We start from the raw sequence: 8,151 nt of genomic DNA, 5'->3' as shown, positions 1-8,151 counted from the left end.
CACGGCCCGAAAACCACACGCGGGTGGCAGGCGCCCCGCCTCCCTCGTGCGTAGAGAGAGTCGCTAGAAGGAAGTGGGGATTAAACCCTAACCGCAAAGAGAGGGAGGGAAAAAAATTCCCAGCGCCTGGGAGCTGGTGCCGGACAGCGAAAAGTTCCAACTTTCAGACTCTAACAAACCTCTTCCTAAGCTTTGGTTGATCTTCGTGCCGCAATAGTCAGGGATTAAATAGACAAGTTCCGTTAAGGCCAAGGGTGGCTTAGCAATGATAGTCTGATGTCTTTTTATTTTTAGAAAAAGGGTCTTGCTCTGTCGTCCTGGCTTACTGCAGTCTCCACCTCCCAAGCTCAGGAGATCCTTCCACTTCGACTTTCTGAGTAGTTGAGACGCCTGCATGAGCCATCACGATAGTCTAATTTTTTTTTTTTTTTTTTTTTTTGAGAGGTAGGGTATCTATGTTGCTAGGTCTGTTCTCTACTGACCTCAAGCTATCCTCCCGCCTTGGCTTCCCAAAGTGCTGGGATAACTGCCAGGAGCCACTGTGCCCCCACCGACTGATGTCTTTAGCAAAAATAAACGAAGTTCATTAAAAGACAAGAGAGGCCTCCTGGTAAGGAATTGCGCCATGAATAATGGGCCTCGTCTCCATCTCAAGGACCCTTTCTCACCCACTGTGAGGTGGCCAGAATTTCAAACCACCTCCCTTGGTTTCATTATGTGGTCCAGGGCCCTCATCAAAATTGCTGTTTATTGACCACTAACTATTGCCAATCTATGTGCTTACATTTTTACCCATGCTATCCTGCTCAGTAACCTTGCTGGATAGGTATCATTTCTCTCATTTCACAGGAAATAAAGGGCAACTTTAAAAAGCAAAGAGAAGAAATGTACACAGCTGGTAATAGCAGAAATCAAATGAATTTGAATTATTCATCTGATCCTGTAATCTACTTCCTTTCACTCTGATTTTCTAAAATCGAATTAAAGTGACCTTTAAAAAGAGGATTTCTGGGAAGAACAATATGTAGCCTAAGGGAATAACCTCTACTGCAGCATACTGACATTTGGGTAAAGGGTAGTGACTAACCCTGTGCCTCTCAAATCCCAAGATAAAGGGTCTGCTTTGAAGGCTCTTATAGAACCTAGGAGGACGTTTAATCATGACAAGTGGATAAAATAAAGATGAGGGAGGGAGTTGCTTAATTTGATGAACTTGGTGGTAATGACAATTCTACCGTTGGAATTTTCTCGACTTAAGGAAAAGAAAAAAAGCATTGCTCTGTTTTTTTTTTGACCTGGAGATGTGTATCTCTTCCCTGATTTTTCCAGTAAAACAGCCTTTTTAGGAATGTGGGTCACAATGCATCTGTCCTAATGCTGGGAATGTTTTGAAAGTTTACTTAGTTTTTGATGGTATATCACAGCAAGTGGTCTAAATAATATCATGCATTTGGTAGCATAAAATTGTCATGAACGGTGCCTTCTATTCCACATGTGTTGGGAACATATTTTGTGTAAGCCCCATTTTACATTTTTTAAAGGGGGGCAGTAAAGAGGGAGATGAAATGACCAGCTCCTGGTGTGCCAGGAATGGGGCAATGTGGGCCAGATACACAGAAAAGTAATTTTAATAGAGCAGACCATAAGATGGGTTCAGAGTGTCATGGGAAATAAGGACACAGTATAATGTTGCCTATTTATGTCTTGGAAAGCTCGGTGGGGGGATGGTGAGGCCCCTCCAAGGCCTTTCCAGTAGGAAGCTTGATGAAAAAAAAGACCTGAGGACGAAGTGACTGACTGTGGGAAATAGGGCTAGATAGGTGTCACTGCCCCTTCCAAAGTGAAGTAAGGGCCTCCAATATCATCTTTTTTGGTGGATGAGACAGTTGTGATTCAGAGAAATGGAGAGACTTGCCCACAGATTTCAAAAGATTCTGGTGGAGATTTTGCTTGGAGCTTAGGCAATTGGCCTACACTACTGCACCTTTCTGTTCTCATAGATTTTATTTTTGGTCTAGTCCTGTCTTCCTGTTTTCTTCCTTTTGCTTTCATTTTTTCATTAACAAAACTTTTATATGTGCTTATGGTGTGCAGCATGATGTTTTGATATATGTAAACACTGTGGTGAAATCAAGCAACTTAACCTAGTTTTACCTTCCATTTTCTTACTCTTTCTTCTTATGGAGGTGAAAGCAAGTTGTGCATGTCTGTCATCAGAAAGGAAAGTGGGCTCTTTACACTGAAAATTGCTTAGTTTTTTTTTCAAGTGGAAATTTAGAAGGTGATTATTTACATCGATGTGGCACAGAAGCTAATCATGAGGGCAACATAACTTAGTGTTTAGTATAAGCTTTAGATTCAGACCAATCTGGGTTTTCCTATACAAATTCCACCATAGGCCACATTACTTAATATTTGAAAGATTCAGATTCCTCATTTGAAAACATGAATAAAGATACCTACCTGATCTTAAGCAGATCAAATGAAATAATGTACATAAGCAAGTAACACAAATCCTAGCATACAGCAAGTGCTCAATAACTTATAACTAACATGATTAGCCTTGACATTAGGATAGTTACACTGTATTAATCATACTGAAGAACTAAGTGACTTATAAACGCAGCTATTCACAAAGCAAATGAAACAATCTCCTTCAGTATTTTCAAGCCATGAACTCTGTACTAATTTACATTAAGACTAACCATTCTGGGCATTTTATGATGCATCATAGAGTAGCATGATGTGTCAACACAAATGCGTCAAAATACAGCACCCATTGGTGTGTCATGGAATTCCGGAATATCTACATGAGTCGAAAACGAACCCCATGTAAATGTGGGATCCTTTACATTCAACATTCTGCATGCTCGACTGAGACAAAGAGAAACAATTTCAAGAAATTAAAGTAGCAACCTTTCTTCATCCTAACAAATTGATGGTTCCCCCCCCTACATATAAGGTTAAGGGCAGCTCCAAGGGCAAATGCTTCATGATTTATAATTTCAGGATGAGATTTTGCATTTTATCATTTCAGAAAAATAATTCATTATAGCCAAGTGATCAAAGTAATCAGAGTCCAATGACAGGTTTTTATGAACTGTCAATTACATTCATTAAATATTTATATCCTTGATTTATTTCCATAAAATTCAATATGTACTTAAAATGCATTTTTCCACTTTTTTTATTTTCTTACACTTTATTTTGCATTTGATCCCTTATTGCACACTTGAATATTATGTGATAACCAGTTTTTTATAGTTGCCAAACTCTTCTATTGATTCTCTTGTTATGTAAAAATTATTTTAAAATTGTCAACAGTTGCATCCCTTATAGGTTTGCATCATAATTGATCAATATTTAATGCATTTCTGTTATGAGTTTAAGTTATCTCTTCAAACATTCATGCATTTTTAGTAAAGCTAAGTGATTATATATAGATTTTGTGGTATCTTCCCATGAACATAATAGGCTTGTGTTTCAGAGTTAATGAGAATAGCAGTTCTGTAATATCACAAAGGAAAAAAAATGACTAATTTGTTGCATAGACCACTCCTATACAGTCTGTCCTAGGCAGAAACAGGTTAAGCAGCAAAAGAATTGGCCTTTGTGTGTCCATACTTCCCAAAGTTCCGGAAGCATGTGCACTGAAATTACACGACCAGAATAAGAAAACGTATTTGTTAGTATACAAAATACAGACATATGTAGAACTTGTAGAAAAGAGAAGTTGTAAATCTAGTTATAAATTTTAGAGGGCAACCCCCTCGGGTCCCCTCCCACTGTGGGAGCTTTTCTGTCCTCTCAATAAATCCTGCTTTCTAAAAACAAACAAACAAAACAAACAAACAAAAACTTTTGAAACATCCAGTGTGTCCTTTAGTATTTTTCCTGAAATCAATAGTTTTGTCCACTTATGTCGTCCCAAATGATTTTGCCATTTGCAGTAGATGTAATTTCACTCTTAGATTTCTTTCCTTTCACTGGAATTTCTTTCTGTGTTGGAGTCTCACTCCTTCGCCCAGGCTGGAGTGCAGTGACACGCTCACGGCCACCGCAACCTTGACCTTCTGGGCTCAGGCGATTCTTCCATCTCAGCCTTCCAAGTAGCTGGAACTACAGGCGTGCACCACCACACCTGCCACATTTTTAAAATTTATTGTAGAGACGAGGTCTCGCCAAGTTGCTCAGGCTGGTCTCAAACCCCTGGACTGAGGCAATCCTCTCACGTCGGTCTCCCAAAGTGCTAGAATTACAGGCTTGAGCCACAGCCCTGACTGGAATTTCAAAAATCATGTTGGGTCACTTTTCAGGTTATCAAAAATTTCAACAAGATACTTTTAATAAAAAGTTGCTAGAAATGTTGAGATTCTAAGACACTACCTTGTGTGAATTGAAGGAAATATCTGGCTTTTCAACAGCACAGATGGCCTGAGTTAATCCTTACACCTGGCAAGGATTTAAATGATGAGAAAAAAACTTAAGGATTTTTATAAAAAGAAATTTAACTGTAATTAAATGTTTCCATCTCAAAATGGTATTTAATGGAATTCATACATTTACTGAAATAAAAAAAAAAAATAGAAACCTTGAGGATATATTTTGCCCAAAATACATCTTTGGAAAAGTTTATGCAGTTTGCACTTGTAAATGATTTTAATTTCTACATAGCTAAGACTACAAAACTTGTAAACATCTGTGTCAAACTTTATGTTGCTAAATCTTCTCAATTCAGAGATATTTAAAGATATGCCTGTGCTAGATTATAAGATATACTTTGTTTTTATTTTTCTTACAACAATATTGCAATCTGTACCAAATTATTAGTTTCAATAAGCTTTTCCTATGAAGAATAAATATATCTTTATTTCTTCATTCATATGTTTTTTTGGGAAAGTACACACATATACTCAGGAAGAAAGAAAAAGGCAGCATAAGAGCGAGTCTACATTTTTAAAAATCTGTTATTTTTAAGAGTAAAACAAGGAAAGAAAGCAAAGTTATATATATGTATATTTATTGACATTAAAAAATGTGTGATACTTGTTAAGTAAAAATAAAAACAAAACTCTAACATATTTACAAGGATTTATGGACATGTATATGAATACATATCTATATATGCATAGAGAAATTCTGAAGGCATATATAAAAGTGGTAATTTTTTTGGTTGAGGGAATGAACTGCTTCTGTGTCTGTCCTAAAATATGTGCAAACACCAAGTATTACTTCTAGGTTTTAGGTTAAAAATCTCAAACTATGCAAGAAAACTTTCTCTCAAGTAAACTGAGTTGGTATAATTTCTGCAACTGACTACATCAGTTTTTTCAGTAAGAACGTCAGTTTTAAAAGAATGTGTCTTCTTAGATCACCTGCTATCACTGCCATTTCTTCCACTTGTACATTTGTCCCATATCTGTGTCAACCTTTGCTGTATGTTGCTGTGAGGAAGGAGAGGGAAATGGTCGAGGTTGTAATGTCTGAGTCTGGGGCCACTGGATTTTAGCACAGTTCTTTCGCAGGCAGCCAGAGCAAAGTACTTAAAAACTTTGTGACTGCAGCTTCTCATCTCTGAAAAAGAAGATGATGATAATTACTGTACTGAAATCATAGGGTTTTTGTGAGGTTCAAATGCAATTTGACATGCAAAACACTTGGAATAGTATCTGACCTTTCATAATCTCTCAGCTTAGGTATTTTTATTATTATTAATGATGGGATCAATAAATAAAGTACTAGGGATTCCAATGACATATTTTCTAATGCATATTTGTAGAATGAGGTTTTTAAAAAGCAAATACTATTATAACTGGTTTCATAACTTGAGAACCTCAGCTTACTGTGACAGATAAGCCTGGTTAAGAATTCAAAGTGTTTTTTAGAATGATGAGGGCAATAAGAGTGAGCCCTGTTATTAAGGTCCTGTTTCAAATGCTTGCACTGCGAACCCTAGACATGAGACATTTCCAGAGAATGGCCTGTTTCAAACATCTAAAATCTATACAAAAGGATTCTTTTCTCACCTTGCTTTTTTTAGCTATGCAATATTTTCCTACTGGGTGATGTTATACCAGCATTTTCTACAAAATCAAGCCATTTCTGCTGTAAATACATTGTTAGAGAAATTTCTTTTTCACCATAAATTAACCCAATTGACATGAAAGTAAAAAGAAAAATGAGTTTTTAGATACTAATTACCATATTAAGTATGTCATGAGATCTATCTAGTAAGTATCCGTTTGCATTTTTCCTTAGTAATAGAACCTTGATTTTATGAAGACTGGCAATATATCTAGATAAAGTATAACATTCTCCAGGGTTATTTGAAGATAATAGTGGTCATGTCACTAAATTCTGTTAGTTAGGTTTGGTGAGCTGAAAGCAAAAGTGATGTGTGGAATTTCCTGGAAGGTTTCTTGAGGGGAGCTGACAAAACTGGGAGGCACACTCCTCTATCCTTCTCCCTTCACTCCCTCCCAGCTTCCTGGAAAATGGACACTAGGCTGGATCTCCAAGAGTCATACTTGACCATGAACCAACCTTGAATCTGGAAGGCATGTGCTAAGATAGTGAAAAAGAAACACAGGTATAGCCTGAATTCCTAATTTGGAGCTCCCATACTAACCCTGTACCTAAGAGAGAAAAGTCTTTTATTTTGTTTAAGCCACTCTTACTTTAGGTTTTCTAATATATACAGCTGAACCCAATATCAATGATTTGGTAATCAATAAACTCTGTGTTGTATTCACTGTGGCATTCTCTTCCATGTCAATATCCTCCAGTCAAAGATCACCAGGAACAAAGCTGAACTAGTTGTAGCAAGAGAGAGAATACACCATGGGGAACAGTGGATGTTTTTAACAGTGTGCTAGAAAGGACACTTACAATTTGAGTTTTTTTAGGCGACTTTGGGGAGAGTTCAAGGAAGTGGGGCTTTGCTACAAATTGGATGTTGTCAGAAAGCGTAATCCTATGACTGGGTATCTTAATAAATTTTCTATAGAAGGAGAGAGACTAACCTGTAATTATTAAAGAATCAACAGTCACCCATGTAAGACAGGACAGGAAGATGTTTGTTCATGGTTGTGGCTTGAACAAGGTTCATGTTTTGTTTATGTTCAGACATGATTACGAAATGGTCTTGCTTTTGCCTTAATACATCATAGCCGCAGAATGACCTTGTTTGATGTTAACATTCTATGAAATTGTTTATGTTCAGCAGAAGAACATCAAGGCCTAGGTGATAGTACCAGATTGACTCATGGGTGTTAGGGGCTGCCTTTTCTTTTTTTTAACTTAGGGTCTCATTCTGTCACCTAGACTGGAGTGCAGTGGCATAATCACAGCCTACCACAACCTCGGCCTCCTGGTCTCAAGAGATCCTTCTTCCTCAGCCTCCTGAGTAGTTGGGACTCCAGGCTTGCACCACCATGCCCAGCTAATTTTTAAAAATATTTTGGTAGAGCCGAGGTCTCATTATGTTACCGAGGCTTGTCTTGAACTCCTGGGCTTAAGCAATCCTCCGACTTAGGCCTCGCAAAGCGCTGGGATTACAGGCTTGAGCCACCGCACCCGACCTGCCTTTTTCTTTGTCTCCTTCAGCAGTGACTGGTACATGGTAGGGGCTCAGTTAATATTATTTGGATGAATTGAGTAAAATAACTAGTGTTTTAGTAAATAAACCAAGAACATGACTTAACATCTCTATTTCATAATTGCCAGAGTAACATCTCAATGAATTTGTATCATTTTTGAAAACAAATGTTGTTTTTAAATTTTTTTAAAAATCATGTAGTGTTAGGGTAATGTGATTACCAAAGCTAAGTGAAAGGGATATTTGAAAATCTACTGAGAGTGAGTATTGACTACATCCAACATGGACAACTTATAAGAATGGAAGCAGTGATTTACTTTATTCATCTGTTCATCATCCTTAATTCCTAGCACAATTTTATTATACTATGAATGTTATCAGTAAATAATATTATTTAATCATTATACATGTGTTCTAAGATGGAAACATAAATCCATTAAGTATTTTCTATACTTAAAAAAAAATCATAATGTACTATTAATTCTGAAACTCCTTACTTGGGATTATATTTCCTTTACAATAAGAGGTGTTTCTTACTGGAAAGAGTTCTATAC

The sequence above is a fragment of the Carlito syrichta genome, unplaced genomic scaffold (assembly GCF_000164805.1).
Source record: "Carlito syrichta isolate Samal-C Ts95f unplaced genomic scaffold, Tarsius_syrichta-2.0.1 Scaffold302401, whole genome shotgun sequence".
NCBI lineage: Eukaryota > Metazoa > Chordata > Mammalia > Primates > Tarsiidae > Carlito > Carlito syrichta.
The sequence above is the reverse complement of the archived record's forward strand: the minus strand, read 5'-3'. Positions refer to the sequence as shown.